General features: G+C 44.6%; 1 long non-coding RNA gene across 6 annotated transcripts; it reads left to right on the forward strand.

Moving 5' to 3' along the window:
* Positions 1 to 6,200: 6,200 nt before the first annotated feature.
* On the forward strand, positions 6,201 to 11,127 carry LOC110339979. Of its 6 annotated transcripts, none has more exons than XR_005872310.1 (4): positions 6,201 to 6,393; positions 7,773 to 7,903; positions 8,670 to 8,764; positions 10,499 to 11,127. It is a non-coding gene; the product is annotated as an uncharacterized LOC110339979 (long non-coding RNA). The 6 variants fall into 6 exon arrangements; XR_005872312.1 differs by having other exon boundaries at positions 8,682 to 8,764; XR_005872314.1 differs by having other exon boundaries at positions 7,773 to 7,827.
* The last annotated feature ends 228 nt before the right edge of the window (positions 11,128 to 11,355 follow it).

Below are 11,355 nucleotides of genomic sequence, written 5' to 3' on the forward strand. Positions count from 1 at the left end.
CCTCAAACTCAGAGATCCACCTGCCTCTGGCTCTCAAATGCTGGACCAAAGGCATGTGCCACCATGTTCGACTGTGACAGATACTATGCTAAGTGTCCTGTACATATTAACTCAGTCAATTCTATTATCCCTTTTACTTTTCCAGTGCTGGGAATGGCATCATGGCCTGGTACATGCAGTAACTGGACCACTGAACCGTAGTCCCTGCCAGGTTGTTGCCTTTCTGGGGACAGAGGTCTGAGACCTGGGCCAGTCACACAACGTTTGCACACAGGTTCAGACAGCCAGTAAGTGTTTGTACCGAGGGAGTCTGACTCTAGAGATTATGTGCGTAACCTCTAGACTGTATAGCTTCTCTTAGTCCAAGAAAACTTTGGAAAGTGGTTTTAAGTGAAAGTCTCACCCCCTGTTATTGGCATCCAAAATACACGAGCTGATAGAATTATTACTAGCCACTAGGGGGCGGCAAAACCTTACAAGTTTGCTTTAAAAAAATTGTCTCAATATTTATTTTTATATGTTGCTGTTTTGTTACAGTGTTTCATGCAGCCAGGCTGGCGTCCATCTTTTTACGTAGCCAATGCTGGCATTATGCACCTGAACCATTACGTCTGATTTTAAGCTTTTTGGGGGGGGGAGTGCAACGGGCAGGGTGTCATATTTTTATAAGACAGAGTCCAGGTTGGCCTCTAATTATGCTTATGCTGGCCAGGCTAGCTCTGGAATCACCAGAATCCTCCTGCCTCCGTCTCGTGAGTGCTAGGATTACAGACATGGCTATCACCACATGGCTTGAAATTCTTTTCTTAAGGGTAAATTTAGAATTATGGAGCTAGAAAGATGGCTCAGCCATTAAAAGCACTTTCTGCTATGTCTGATGACTTCAATACAGTTCCCAAGACCCACATGACTCCTGAAAATTCTCTGAGTTGTTTGAGCGTGTGTGTGTGTGTGTGTGTGTGTGTGTGTGTGTGTGTGTGTGTGTACAAACACATATGCCCATATATAAGTGTAATTAAAAAAAAAATCATCCTGGGGCTGGAGAGGTGACTCAGTAGCTAAAAGCACTTGTTTTTGCAGAGAACAGAGGTTTGATTCCCAGAACCCACAAGGTGGCTTACAATCCATAACTCCAGCCCATAGGATATGATTCTCTCTTCTGACATTCTAAGGCAACAGGCATGCACATGATGTACATATATGCATAAAAGAAAGGAAGGAAGGGAGAAAGAAAGAAAGATGGAGGGAGGGATGGGGAAGAGAGGGGGGGAGGGAGGGAGAGAGAGAGAGAGCTCACTGCAGGAGAGTTTGAAATCCAAGTTCATCCTCAGCTACATACCAAGGTATATTGCATGAGACCCTGATATGATGTGTGACTTGAGGGGTATCTTAGCAGATCCCATGGCAGGGCAAACACACCAGTCAGTCAGAAAGGTTACTTGGGAAGAGTTATTGGGGGAAGGGAGGGGAGTGGGAAAGGGAAATGGGGGGGAGAGAAAGAGAGAGAGAGAAAGAGAGAGAGAAAGAGAGAGAGAGGGAGAGAGGGAGGGAGGGAGGGAGGGAGGGAGGGAGGGAAGGAGGGAGAGAACAGCAGAAAGAGAGAGAGTAAGAGTGGGCAGCGCTTGTCACTTTGTTAGTTTGTTTTTCGATACAGGGTTTTTCTGTACTGTAGCTTTATAGACCAGACTGGTCTCAAACTCACAGAGATCCGCTTGAGTGCTGGGATTAAAAGCGTGTTCCACCACCGCCAGGCTCCAGAGCTTGTCTCTTAAAGGAACTTTTTGCACCTGCGCAGAGACCTGGATGATAGCAGCTACAACACAGGGCTAGTGTCTCACTCTGCAGCTGATGGGGTTGGTATTGTGAGAGCCGAAGCTATGTTTTAAGTTTTAATTACCGTGCCTAAGAGATCCAAAAAACAAAAATGCTTCTGATCAGTAAGCCCCCTGCCCAAGGACAGATACTTCCTGAAACGCTAGAGGCTGTTATTCATACAAAGATATCATGCCACATGCTCTCTCTCTCTCCTCTTAAACAAGTTTGTTTGACCCAACTGCACCAATGTGCTTGATCACATATAGGCAGGAGGTACATAGGCAGAAATATGTCAGGATAAACGTACCGCATTTTCTCCATTCCTTCTTGGGTTGAGGGGTATCTAAGTTGCTTCCAGGTTCTGGCTATTACAAACATACTGCTATGAACATAGTGGAACATATGTCCTTGCTGTTTGAATGTGCATTCTTTGGGTGTATGCCCAAGAGTGGAATTGCTGGGTCTTGAGGTAGACTGATTCCCGTTTTCCTGACAAACCGCCATACTAACTTCCAAATTGGTCGAACAAGTTTGCATTCCCACCAGCTGTGGAGGAGTGTTCCTCTCTCTCCACATCTTCTTCAGCATAGACTGTCATTGGTGTTTCTGATTTTAGCCATTCTGGCTGGTGTAAGATGGTATCTCAGAGTTGTTTTTGAGTTGTATTTCCCTCATGGCTAAGGATGTTGAACACTTTCTCAAGTGTCTGTCAGTCATTTTAGATTCCTCTATTGAGAATTCTCTATTTAGTTCTGTACCCCACTTTTTAATTAGATTATAGTTTTGGTGGCTAGTTTCTTGAGTTCATTGTATATTTTAGAAATCAACCCTCTGTCAGATGTGGGGTTGGTGAAGATCTTTTCCCATTCTGTGGGCTGCCGTTTTGTCTTATTGACTGTGTCCTTTGTTTTACAGGAGCTTCTCAGTTTCAGGAGGTCCCATTTATTAATTGTCGATCTCAGTATCTGTGCTCTTAGTGTTATGTTCAGGAAACAGTCTCCTGTACCAATTCGTTCAAGGGTACTTCCCTCTTTCTCTTCTTTTTTTTTTTTTTTTTTGGTTCCTCTTTCTCTTCTAAGAGGTTCAATGTGGCTGGATTTATGTTGAGGTCTTTGATCCATTTGGATTTAAGTTTTGTGCATGGAGATAGATATGGATCTATCTGCAGTCTTCTACACGGCAGCATCCAGTTACACCAACACCATTTGTTGAAGATGCTTTCTTTTTTCCATTGTATAACTTTAGCTTTTTTAAAAATCAAAAATCAGGTGTTGGTAGGTATGTGGGTTAATATCAGGGTCTTCGATTTGATTCCATTGGTCTACTTGTCTATTTTTGTGCCAATACCAAGCTGTTTTCAGGACTATAGCTCTATAAAAGACCTTGAAGTCAGGGATGATGGTGCCTTTGGAAGTTCCTTTATTGTACAGGGCTGTTCAGCGGAAAAACAAGTGAAATCTTGAAATTTTCAGGCAAATGGATGGAACTGGAAGAAAACATCCCGAGTGAGGTAACCCAGTCACAAAAAGACAAGCAGGGTATGCACTGACTCATATGAATATTAGACATAGAGCAAATGATTACCAGCTTACAATCCACACCACCAGAAAAACTAGGAAACAAGGAGGACCCCAAGAGAAAAACACATGTTCCCCCGAAGAAGGGGAAAGAGACAAGAACCCCTGAGCAAATTGGGGGGGGGAGGGAGGTATTAAAAAGAGAAGGGGAGAAGAGGAGAGGAAAGGAGAACAAGAGAGATCAGGAAGATTGCATCAGGGGAGGAATAGAGGAGAGCAAGAAAGGAGATACCTTAGTAGAGAGAGCCAGTATAGGTTTAGAGAGAGGTCTGGGAAATATTCAGGAATCCACAGGGATGACCCTAACTAAGAATCTAGGCAGTAGTGGAGAGGCTGCCTTTGATGTCCTTCCCTATAATGAGATTGATGACTACCTTGGTTGCAATCCTAGATCCTTCATTCATCCAGTAGCTGATCGAAGCAGAAGTAGGCACTCATAGCTAAACACTGAACTGGAATCCAGATGTAGAGAGGGAAGAGGGATGAGCAAAGAGACAAGGCCATGCTGGAGAAACCCACAGAAACAGTTGACCTGACCCAATGGGAGCACAGAGACCCTAGTCTGGGGAACCAGTACTGGACGAACCAAGCCCTCTGAATGTGGGTGCCAGCTAGGAGGCCAGGGCAGCCTGTGGGACCTCTAACAGTGGAGCCAGTGTTTATCCTAGAGCACAAATGAACTTTGGGAGCCCATTCCCTATGGAGGAATACTATTGCAGCCCAAATATGAGAAAGAGGACCTAGGCCCTCCCCCAAATGATGTGACAGACTTTGATGATCCCCCATGGAAGGCCTCACTATCCTTGGAGAATGGGGGGGTGGGTTTGGGGGGCTAGGGAGGCATGGGAGGATGTGAGGGAGAGGGAATGGGGGGATCGATATGTAAAATAAGATTATTTCCAAATTTAAAAAAAGTCAGGATATATGCTTGCCCCTGATTGGATGGAGGCCAGGGGTACCTGGCAGGAAATACATCAGGATGTATCCTTGTCCCTGAGTGGACCTGACCTGGTGGGAGATAGGTAGACTATGGGTTTGCCTGTATAAGTCTCTGCAAAATGTGACACGACACATGGCCATTTTCTGGGAACCCCGAAATGGATCTGGCCAGAGCCTGTTAAGTGAAGCTTTTCCTTGCTAGCCGCTTTGGTTTATCCCCCACCAGCCGCCTGGGCTCTGCCACGCGAGCCTGTTTCTAGATCCGCATGAGTCCCAAATAAACACACAGGAGGCTATATTAATTATGAAGCTGTTGGCCTTGCTTGTCTCTTACTGGCTAGCTCTGCTTTAAGTAATTACCCCATAATTGTTAATCTAAGTATGTCTCTTACCGGAGAATAGTTCCGGGGTCCTACCTCATGGCGTTACATCTCGACTCTCTTGTCTTTCCCCTTCCCAGAATCCTCCTCGACTCCTAGTCCCTCCTATCTAGGTTTTCTATTGGCCAGACAGTACTTTATTGACAAATGCACAGGCAAATAACAGGACTTCCCCAACAAGAGCCCATCATCCTGGCCAGTATTTAAATCTTGCTTCAAATGTGGCTCAAAATTGTGATAGTGGTCTTATTCTCAAAAGGCGGGATTAACAGTACTCATCTTCTTTGTCATATCCTGAGGACACTGAGATAGTTTGTAACCACTCCGTCATTTCTCACTGCTGGTTAACCTAGACACCAAATACAGGGCAGGTCCCACCCTGATGCTCAAGATTCAAGCACAAGTATGTTAGGGGACCAATTGTGAACCTAAGCTTTTACTTCTCTCCAAAGTTAATCCAAAGAAACCCTCACTGTTGCCATCTGTGGGGGGTGTTATGAGCTGTAAATTAAGCACCCTGAGAGCAATTAGGCCTTTCAATTAGAGTCATGTGTAATTTTAACAGCTGGTAGATGTTGTCATTTGCAAGCTACAAACCACCTGCTTGGTAGAATCTGCATACAAACTGAAGAAAATAGATTGGGTGGCGAGAGTAGACGCTAAATTGGGTAATTTAGAGCATCAATTTAGACTACGTTTACATCTGGGGCATCTGTAAGGAAAGGAGTTCAGTCAGCCTGGCCTATACAAGGCTTTGTCACAAAACAACAACAAACAAACAAACAAGGATTGTAATGAAAATCTAGAGGCTTATATATATATACATGATACATGATATCTTTTTTAGTTAGGGTTTCTATTGCTGTGAAGAGACACCATGAGCATGGTAATTTTTTTGTTGTTGTTTTGTTTTTTTTTTGTTTTTCGAGGCAGGGTTTCTCTGTATTGTTTGGAGGCTATCCTGGAACTCGCTCTGTAGACCAGGCTGGCCTCAGTCTCACAGAGATCCGCCTGCCTCTGCCTCCCGAGTACTGGGATTAAAGGCGTGAGCCACCAATGCCTGGCCCAGTGCTAATGTTTTGAAAGCTTATCATACACACTGCCGATGGCTTGCTTGCGTTAACTCTCCAGTCTAGGTGTCCCTGGAGGAGCACAAGGTTGATGATGGCAGACGTTGCCAAGACTCATCCTTGTCTCATTAAGAGTGGAGCGTAGGTGTTAGTATCCAGACAACTGTACTGGTCTGTCCTTGGGGTTCTGACAGGACACGCCCTCAGCTGCAGCCACTAAGGGCACCACCTGATCCTACTCACTGTGTTCCCTTTTAAAAGGACCCTGCCCACGTCCTATCTTTTTCTCTCTCTCTCTCTGCTTCTCTGCCTGTCTCTCTGTCTCTCCTTCTGCCTCCCCCCTCCCTCCCTTCTCCCTTCTGTCTTTGTCTTCTCTTCTGCTGTTCTTGTCCCCAGAGGCCGGTCTCCCTTCTCCCCTCCACTGTGCCCCCATCCACTTTCCCCCAATAAAAACCCCTTCCACCCAAGCTCTGTTGAATGGCATCTTTCTCTCATGTGCTGCTTTTTAAAATTACAACAGTCTGAGGAGACAGTGAGACAGGAACCAACATCAGGGACAAAGCTGACCACCCGACTAGAAGGGACTGCCCTGGAAAAGCCTGCTGTCTGGAGGTAAGATTGTAAGGCATGGTTTGTAGGGTGACTATCCACTGCGTTCCGTTCCTAGACTGTAGGCTCTCTGAATATAACTCAGCTAAGAAATTCATTTCCCAGGCCTGGAAGACACTTCCTGCCAAGCCTGACCACCTGAGTTTGGTCCCTAGGATCTACAAGGTGGAGAGAGAAGACACACACACACACACACACACACACACACACACACACAGAGAGAGAGAGAGAGAGAGAGAGAGAGAGAGAGAGAGAGAGAGAGAGAGAGAGAGAGAGAGAGAGAGGAATAAAGGTTTTTGCTTGATTTTTTCTTTTTGTGAAGAAATTGATTTTTAGGTTTTTTGTTTGTTTGTTTGTTTTTCAAGACAGGGTTTCTCTGTATTACTTTAGAGTCTGTCTTAGAACTCACTCTGTAGACCAGGATGGCTTCGAACTCACAGAGATCTGCCTGCCTCTACCTCCTGAGTGCTGGGATTAAAGGCATGAGCCACCAATGCCCAGCTGATTTTAATTTTTTACACTTGAAGAAACACAAGATCAAGTCACAGAACAAATGTTTTTAAAAACTTTTTTTTAAGGCAATCCATTTCTTGTCTCTGTTCAATGGCATTTGTTGTGACAGTAGGTACTCTGTAGCTTTGGAGCCTGTCCTGGAACTCACTCTGTAGATCAAGCTAGCCTTGAACTTCCAGAGGCCTGCCTACCTCTGTCTCCCAGTGCTAGATTGAAGACATGTACCACCAAGCCTGGCTTCAAGACCTAATTTTGTTATTTGCTATGTGATTGTGTGATCTTAGCAATTCTCATGCCCTTTGTTTTCTAAATGAAAATGGTTCATATTATCATGTAAAACATATAATATGAGAAGAAAACAAAAACAAAATGAAACTAAAACCAAACCACAGTTCTTATCTTAAAGGAAATAATAGATAATTTATACTAGGCATAATGCCGATGCCTTTAATCTTAGCACTTTGGAGGCACAGACAGGCAGGTTTCTATGAGTTCAAGACCATCCTGGTCTATATAATCACACCCTGTCTAAAAAGTCAAGAACTAGAGAAGCAGAGAGACAAAGACAGAAGAGAGAAGCAGAGAGAATTGCTAATTCTGTAGCTAAAAATGAGTGGCCATCACCAGACAGTGGTGGTGCACGTCTTTGATTCCAGCACTCTGGAGGCAGAGGTAGGTGAATCTCTGAGTTCCAGGCCAGCATGGTCTACAGAGCGAGGGACAGCCAAGGCTACACTTAAAACCCCTGTCTCTGGGAGAGGGGGCCAGGGAGAGAGTGACTATGACCCATGAACACAAATTCAAATTGCTACAAATGACATGTTGAAACATATGGTAACAGTTCCATGAAGTTGTTTTTACACTAACAGAACAAAGCAAATCTTGAATCAAGACACTTCTCAGACACCGTGGTGGAAATATCAGGTGAGCAGGTTTCAGCAAAGAGGAGAGACGTCCCCTGGGGCCTCAGAGTCTACCTGATGACCTTCTTAGCTTTCAGGTTGGTGGAAGCAAGGGTCTGTTTGTACGTTCCAGAATGTTGGACTCCACAAAGATGTTAGTTTGATTGATTGATTGATTAGAGATTGATGATTCATCATGAGAGATTTTTGTCTGCCTTGTTCAGCTCTTCCGTGACAGGTACTTCTAGTATCCATTAACACATGATTAATGCGTGACAGGAAGATCACCATACTTGGTGTTTTTTTTTTTAACGATTTTATTTATTATGAATACAACATCCTGCATCCATGTACATCTACACATCAGAAGAGGGCACCAGATCTCATTATAGATGGTTGTGAGCCACCATGTGGTTGCTGGGAATTGAACTCAGGACCTCTGGAAGAGCAGCCAGTGCTCTTAACCTCTGAGCCATCTCTCCAGCCTACTTGGGTCAGGCCATTAGCTGCTTCCAGGAGTCTGGTTCTCACCTCACATCCTGTTCCTCCCACGCCTTCTCTAGAGGAGACAGAATTAATTGCCCGATCGGGGCAATTAATACATGATCGCACTGAGAAAGTCTTTTGTGTAAATATGTAGTATAAAATGACAGAAGGAAGTATTTATTTGTAGTTTCTATAGTGAATAACTTCTAAAAGGATCATTTCTGCCTGTTGCCTTTTGATCATCATTATGATATTGACAATATATCATCAAATCTAGTTACTTACATCTTTAATTATGGGTATATATGTTTGTATCCTTGAGTAAAGGGCACTGGATTTTCTTAAGCTAAAAAAATAAATAAAATAATCGATATTTAGTTTTCTTTACAGAGAAGCCACATTCCCTGAGTGGCTCTTTGGTACCATCAATCCTGGAGTTTTCCCAGTGACCCCAGGACTACCTAGGGCTGCCTGTGAGTATCAGTCTATACATCTGTCTAACTGCAATCTCCAATTAACCTCCACCCTAATTAAGGTGATATTTGACTTTCTCCACTATTTCCAAGCTCTGGAAATGCTATTGTCATACAGCCTGACTAGGTTAGGGTTAACAGAGAGGGTAAAGCAAGAGGCTTGCAAAAACAAATGGAAACGCCATGGCCAGTCTGGGTTATGTTCCGTGAGGCACCGTCTCAAAACAAAACAACAACATAAAAAAATGGAGGCAGGAGAGATGGCTCAGTGGTAAAGAGTACTCACTAGTCTTTTTTTAAGATTTATTTATGTATTTTTTATGTACACAGTGTTCTGTCTGTATGTATGTATGCCTACATGCCAGAAGAGGGCAGCAGATCTCATTACAGATGGTTGTGAACCACCATGTGGTTGCTGGGAATTGAACTCAGGATCTATAGAAGAACAGCCAATGTTCTTAACCTCTGAGCCATCTCTCCAGCCCCGAGTACTCACTAGTCTTACCGAGGACCCTGGTTCCATTCCCAGCACCCACATGGAAGCTTACCACCATCTGTAACTTCAATTCCAGGGGGTCTGATACTCTTTTTTGGTTTCTATGGGCACCGGACACACATACAGTACAGCTATACATTCAGGGGAAACACATATGTACAGCAGCTGGAGAGAGAGTTCAGTGGTTAAGATCATTGGCAGCACTTTCAGAGGGCGTGGGTTCGATTCCCACAACTGTCTGTAACTCCAGTTCCAGCCAGGGACATCTGGCATCCTCAGTCCTGCATGAGTGTAGAACACAGATCCATAGACACATGCAGGCAAAATACCCATATACATAAGATGAAAATAAATGAAAAAAAATAAAAACCAACGCCGGTATACATACAATAAAATAATTTTAAAGATGGCATTGTAGCTTTAGCTTAGCTAGTAGAGCGCTTGACTAGCATACTAGCAAGCACAGTCCCCAGCACCGCATGAAACTAGGAATGTTGGCATATACCTGTACGTCCATCGTCTGGAAGGTGGACACAGGAAGAGAGGATCAGGAGAATACAAATATAAGAATAAGAATACATATGATGGCCAGGCGGTGGTGGCGCACGCCTTTGATCCCAGCACTCAGGAGGCAGAGCCAGGCGGATCCCTGTGAGTTAGAGACCAGCCTGGTCTACCAAAAAAAAAAATGTTCACTCTTGATTTCACAATATCCGCTCTTGTCCAACACCTGGCATTCTGTGGCTACCCACCTGGGCATCACCAAACCGAAAGGAAAAGAAAAATGAGCGGGGAGAAGTAAAAGTATCCAGTTCCATCAGAGAGGTGCTAGGAACATCACAGAGTGAAACTTGTGTTTTAACCACAAGGTGTCACGTTTGATCAAAGGGCTCTAACCCTGAAAAAAAGAGAAGCCACAGATGAGTGACTGGGAAAGGGGAGGAGCGGAGGAAACGAGAGATGGAGAAGGGGTGGGGGGTTGGGGAGGTAAGAGGGGGTAGGGGCGGGTGGAGAGCAACCCAGAGTACTTTGTGTGTGTGGGAGCCAGGCTGCCTTGTTCGCTCCACAGCTCTCTCTCACATATACCGTCTGAGTGGCCTGAATTCTTTCGGTCAGGAAGCCTTAGGGCCCAGCCAGGCTACCTCACTTAACTGTGGTGCGGATCATGAATCAATAAACTCAAAAGATCCTGAGCTTTATCTACAAAATTATGGTGATAAGGACCTCCTTCCCCATAGAAAGGTGAAGCGGTGGTTACGTGGTAAAATCGTCTGGAGAGCTCTCAGCGCGGGGGCAGGCAATAGCGGGTGCTGAAGAAAGGCAGCCAGGCAGCAAGAGAGATTGACTCAGTGGGTGAAGACTGATGACGACCCGAGTTACTGCCCCGCAACTCCCTCAAGCTGTCCCCTGGCCTCGACGTGAGCACTGTGGCATGTGTGAGCCTCTACCCTCAAAGGCTACGTTAATGTTATAAAAAAAATAGTCAATGTTATTAACCTTGGTTGGGAGATTCCTAATGTAGCTCTGGGAAGTCCTAGAGGCTTGTATAAATCACACACACACAAATATTTTTTTTAAAATCACAGCTCCTATCCATTTTTCTTCTGTCATTTTCTTCTAAAAAAAACTTTTGTCACTAATTTGTGGGTGATGTATGTGCACTTTATTTTCTTTCTTTTATTTTTTTATTTTATCTTACTTTCTTGAGACTAGGTCTCGTGTACCCTAGGCTGACCTGGGACCCACGATGGGGCTGAGGATAACCTTAAACTTCTGGTCTTCCTACCTCTGTCTCCCAAGTGCTGAGAAGGAAGTGACTACATGCTCAGCTAGGCTTAATTCTCACCAATAAAGTATCTTATACGCACAAGGTGTCTTTTGCCTTGTTGAGGGCCAGTACTCCTATCCTAGAAATAAGTATCTCCCTGGGGCCAGAGATAGCCCAGTGGGTAGAGTGTCTGCCAGTAAGCCGGGAGACTTCAGTTTGGTTCCTGAGACCCAAGTGGTTAAAAGGAGAGAATATATTCCTACCGACCTCAGCACACACACACACACACACACACACACACACACACACACACACGTCCTCATAAAT

This window comes from Mesocricetus auratus, unplaced genomic scaffold (genome assembly GCF_017639785.1).
Source record: "Mesocricetus auratus isolate SY011 unplaced genomic scaffold, BCM_Maur_2.0 Super-Scaffold_100031, whole genome shotgun sequence".
Lineage (NCBI taxonomy): Eukaryota > Metazoa > Chordata > Mammalia > Rodentia > Cricetidae > Mesocricetus > Mesocricetus auratus.